The sequence below is a fragment of the Phoenix dactylifera genome, chromosome 5, assembly GCF_009389715.1.
Source record: "Phoenix dactylifera cultivar Barhee BC4 chromosome 5, palm_55x_up_171113_PBpolish2nd_filt_p, whole genome shotgun sequence".
Lineage (NCBI taxonomy): Eukaryota > Viridiplantae > Streptophyta > Magnoliopsida > Arecales > Arecaceae > Phoenix > Phoenix dactylifera.
The window spans coordinates 16,638,110-16,644,109 of NC_052396.1; positions in this window are offsets into that span (position 1 = coordinate 16,638,110).

Below are 6,000 nucleotides of genomic sequence, written 5' to 3' on the forward strand. Positions count from 1 at the left end.
CTGCAAGTGATCTAGTAAACTATTTCTTAACGGCTTACTTTAAGCAAATTTAGGTTTGGCATAAATAATTTCATGTCACAAACAAGTCAACCCTCCTATATTCATTTATTAAACAAATCGAATTTAGATTTAGACCTTTGATATGCTTAACCCATTTTGACATGTTTAATATAAGATCAAATTATAACCTAACCCATTTAACCTATTAAAGATCTACTTAACCTGTTCAAATCCATTTAATATATGCTTTTGTTCCTTTTAACTTGACCTGCTTGACTTGTTTAACACGTTTAAACCTATTTAATCTGTTTAAAACTCACTTAACCTATTTAACTCGTTTAACTTGATTTAATCTATTTATTAAACAAGTTATGCAAGTCGAGTCGGATTACCTATTTAATAAGCTCAGGATCGGATTTAAATTTTTGACCTATTTAGTAAATAGGTTAGGTTTAGGTTAATAAATTTTTGACCTGAGCCACATCCGACACGATCTGTATGCAACCTAGTTCGATTGGTTTGCCATCTCTAATTACAAACTTGATGCAGAAGGGATAGAGTTGGGCACTGGGCCGGGCCGCCCACGGCCCGGCACGGCCCGCCCACGGCCCGGCACGGCCCGCTTGCTACAGTGCCGGGCCGTGCTGGGTCACAGGGTACTGGCCCGCGGGCCGAGCCCGGCACGGCCCGCTTCGGGCCTGGGCCGGCACGGCCCGCTCTATGCCCGCGGGCCAAGCACGGCACGGCCCGCGGGCCAGCCCGGCACGGCCCATAAGGGCCTAGGCCGGGCTGGCCCGCGGGCCTGGCACGGTCCGGGCCTGGGCCCGGCCCGGCCCGATAAAAATTAATGCTTCATAAATTTCCTAAAAAAATTAATAAATATTGAAAACTAAGGATTTATGAATATAAAGCCACCTTAATGGTGGGGGGTTTGGCATAGACCCCTACCAGTTTATTAATTTAAATCAAAATGGTACATGAAGGGAGGTTTGGACCTTGGTCTGACCTCTATAATACAATAAGAAACTAAGAAAGGGCCGAGGTTTGGACCTTGGTCTGACCTCCAGAATACAATAAAAATGTACAATTATAAAAAATTAAGAAATCTTACTAATCATCAGTGATTCAGTGAATCAGTATTCACTCTTCAGTCTTCAGTCTTCAGTCTTCAGTAGTGTTTGTATCATCATCATCAGAGGATGTTGTATTATGTCCACCTTTATCTTGAAGTCTTGCCTCAGCATCCAACCAATCCTTGAAGCAGAGAAGCATCTCCACCGTTTCGCCCGTCATCCTACTTCTCTTTTCGTCAAGAACACGCCGACCTGCACTAAAAGCGGATTCCGATGCTACCGTGGACATCGGCACAGCTAAAATATCGCGTGCAATTGCAGACATAACAGGATATTGATTTCTAACACTCTTCCACCAAGATAATACATCTAGATTCTCTATTTGATTTTCATCATATGCAGACTGAAGATCATTTCGTAAATAAAATTCTAGTTCACTACTTAAAGATGAAGAAGATGAAGAGGAACTTGAAGCATGTGTGTGTCTTCTCTGTGCAATGAATGAAAAAATAGATGACGAACGAGAACTACTAGAAGAAGAAATAGAGGTTTGTATTTGTGTTCTAGATCCACGAATTTTTTCATCATATATAGCATAAATATCATAAAGAAGTTGTTTTACCTCATCTTTAGCAGATTCAGAATCTTGATTCATATTTTCAGAATATGCATCAAATAAAATTAGCACGCCATTTAATTTAACTCTAGGATCAAATACAGCAGCTAAGTTATGCATAGGACATATCTTGTCCCAATACTCATTCCATTTAGATTCCATTAGGTCAATAATAGGCATTAAAACATCATCATATCTATGTTCTGCAAATTTTTGACTAATTATATATGCTTGTTGTAAAAATGAACATGAAGTAGGGTAATAAATACCAGAAAGAACATTGGTAGCATTATAAAAACTAAGCAAAAAATCTTCCAAAATTTTTTCTTTATTCTAATCAGTTTCAGACAATGTAAAGCCTAATCCACGATCATTAATATATGCACTTAATAAGTTTTTATATGGGTGTGCATCATGTATCATGCTATATGTGGAGTTCCAACGAGTAATTACATCAAGTTTAAATTTTTTAAAACGTTTACCATGATTTATGCATAATTCCTTAAATTCTTGAAGTCTTGATCTTGAAGCATGAATAAAAGAAACTGCATTTCTAATTTTTGAAATCACATCTTGAATCATGCCCATGCCAGCTTGAACAGAAAGATTTAAGATATGACATGCACATCTAATATGCAGTAAATTTCCATCTAATATGGGATGCAATGAGTCTTTTAATAATGCAACAGCAGAATTATTATTAGATGCATTATCAAAAGTAATAGACATAATTTTATCATTAATATTATATGAACATGCAGTTTGATAAATAATATTTGAAATTTGTTGCCCAGAATGTGGAAAATCAAAAGCACGAAAAGCAAGAATACGTTTATTTAATTGCCAATCATTATCAATATAATGAGCAGTAATGGCAATAAAACAATTACTACCTACAGATGCTGACCAAATATCAGAAGTTAATGAAATTTTTACATTTAAAGTAGAAAGTGTTTCAATTAAATTTTGTTTCATTGCTAAAAAGTTGGTCATAGCTACTCTTCTAAATGTACGCCTACTAGTTCTTTTGTAAGCAGGTTGTAGGTTTAATTGAACATATTCTTCAAAATTAAAAGATTCACATAAACTAAAAGGTAATTCATCCTTAACTATCCATTTTACAAGTGCTTTTCTTTGATTTTCATGATTATATGCAAAATTACCTACAAGTAATCCCCCTTGTATATTAAGGGTACTTTGAGTTTGAGCATGAGAATCATGCATCCTATGACTCTCTTGATGTCTTTTTAAATGCCCTGTTCCTCCACTACTACTACAACTATAAAGTTTGGCACATTTTTTACATCTAGCTTTTCAGACTCCATCAACCATAACTCTATCAAATTCATTCCATACAGCACTAGTCCTCTTACGAGAAGAGGTTTGATCTTCACTCGGTTCACCAGTTCTAGAGGAACTAGGAACATGGGGTTGGGGATTAGTTTCTTCTCCCTCAGAAACAGGAATGCCAAACTGACTTTCCTCAAAAGATGACATATCTATGATTAATTCAAAAAATAAAAACTAACCGCAAGGAGGAATTGAGTAGAGGGTCGGAGGGCAGAGGCAGAGCCGAGATTCCGAGCTTCCTCTTGTGCTCTCAACAGAAGCGACCTTCTCTTCTCAACAGGAACCTCCTCTTGTGTAGCACTTGAACAAACTAAAAATTAAATTGCTAGAAGAGCACTTTAGAAGAGAAAAATAATAGCAGTAGAGAAGGAGAGAATGAGAGGTTTGGTGTGGTGAGAATGAGGGAGGAATGGGCTATTTATAGAAGCCCAAAATTTTTTTTTCCCAAAATACCCCTCAATTCAACCGTTATTGGACTGTTGGGAGGGGTAAAATGGACTTTTTCCCGAAAATAGCCGTTGGAAACGGCTATTTTCCTCCCCCCTATCCGGCACGGCCCGTCTGGAGCCGTTGCGGGCCGTGCCAGGCACGACCCGTTTGAAGCCGTTGCGGGCCGTGCCAGGCACGGCCCGTTTGCGCCCGTTACGGGCCGTGCCTGGCACGGCCCGTGGCGTGCCATGCCCGGCCCGGCCCGCCAATAGACGGGCCTGGGGCCGGGCCGGGCTGGCGTTCCGTGCTGGACGGGCCGTGCCAGGCACGGCCCGCTTCATAAGCGGGCCGGGCCAGGCACGGCCCGTTTAGTCCTTTGGCCCGGTGGGCCTGGGCCGGGCCGGCCCGGCACGGCCCGTTGCCCAACACTAAGAAGGGATAAAATTTGCTGGGGAGGCTAGAAAAAGAACTTGATATACAACTCAAAATCCAATTCAATTTAAAATCTTAAGCTATTTTGTTGGTGTGCAATCATCTATATTAATTCACTTCTCTCTCGTTAATTATTTCATGTGATATTAGATCTCATACATGATCCTCAACATTCTCTCCTTTCACATGCGAGCTAATTTCAAGTTTTCTTGGAGTCCTATCTACAACTCTCCACAATCAAGTTCTATAACCAATTACTTCTGAGTATACCATGTGTTACAATTCTACTTTAAGTTCACACCCTGCGGGTATAGATACGGCCAACAAAATCAAAAAACAACAAAGCAGATAAAGAGCCCATCCTTCAAGAGTCATATTATACTTCCCATAGCGTGTTACCATTCCAAATCAAGAGTCACAAACTCTCTAAGAACCACTCTTTCACCATATACATACAATAGTCTGCTCTTTGAAGAACCATGCCCATGCTTAAACCTAGCACCTTGCTTCATTGAGTCCACGTATCACACCATAGCACACCCAGGGCCACCATGGCTCTTTTTATTAGTCGACATGTAATTCTGGTACCTTTATAGCTCAAGAGTTGTCCAATATTGTCAGGCATTGTATCTGACGCCACTTGTTGGGGAAAAATTGGAAATTTGAGTCCAATTATGAAAATGCCCTTAATATATAAGTTGAAATGCAATTCAATTTGGAAGCTTAAGCTATTAAGTTTTGGGCCTAATTATCTATATCAATCCATCTACCTCCTAGTAATTATTCTATGTAGGACTAAATCTCACACATGATCCTTGATAGTATTTGCTAGCAGATTAGTAATGGTTAATTGAGACTTTCTTGTTGGTTAACTACTGCAACCCTTATTATATTCCTAGGTAGACTATTCCAAGCATGAGTGGATAGCTAATGACTATTAATGGTTTTGAAAGTATCTATTATTAGGGAATACAAGCCTATTTACTTTGGCAATTCATTCCACAAGATGAGTTCGGTTAACATTCCAAGGAAGATGGCCAGCCTGGTTGTCGAGGAAGATGATTAACTTTGGACTTGGTCCATAGCAACTATCACAAAGCAAAACTTGTCTTTTAGAGGAAAACTAGTATTATCATCGTAATCATATGCCTTGCCCAAATATAGAGTATTTCCAATTAATCATGGACCACTATTAGAGGGTGTTTGGTACAGAATGATCATCCCAAGATCAAGAGTGATATAGGAGGAGGTGATGAATTACTATATTTGGTTGCACCATGGTGATCCTATCCGACAATAATCCTGAATCACCTCCACTTTTGAAATCAATGTCTAGCTCAATAATAAAAAACTTGTCCTTGAGGTTGGATATAAAAGATCATCTCAGAGCAATGCTCTCGAGCTAAAATTTAGAAACAAAAATACCTCTCAATCCAGCTAAAAAAATTGGTATATCATTATACCTAATATATTATATCAATATTATATATATATATAATATTATTATTCATATTATTTTTCAATTATAATAGAAGTATATTAGGATACTTTATATTTATATTATAAAATTATTTAGTATATAACTTCTATTTGCATTATTTTCCTAATCAAAGTAAATATTAGTATTAAAATAATAATATACCATAAGTATAAATGAAAATATTAATTCTATAATAAAAATTAATATATTTTTATTTGATTAATAATTTTAGGATTAAAAAATATTTTTATAAAATATATTGATAATTTATTAAAATATATGTTATATGATTAATAAATATATTTTATGGAATATATTAGAAGTAGTTTTGAGAGTATATAAAATTCTCATAAAATACCAAACAAATTATTCGTGCATAATCATTGGACCACTTCTGACTTCTCTCGTCATTGAAAATCAAAATCTTGTCACTAAAAATTCTCCAAGATTTAATAACAATATTTAGTTGTCATAAGGTTGCCACGTATATCTCTCATAAGATTTGATCATTTCCCTTCCTAGATCTTCAAACGGTTACATTAGTTTCCCCTCCCTACATTTCTTCCATTTTTGAATTTTTTTTTTGTTTCCGCCGCTCTATCTTTCTATCCATCCATGCT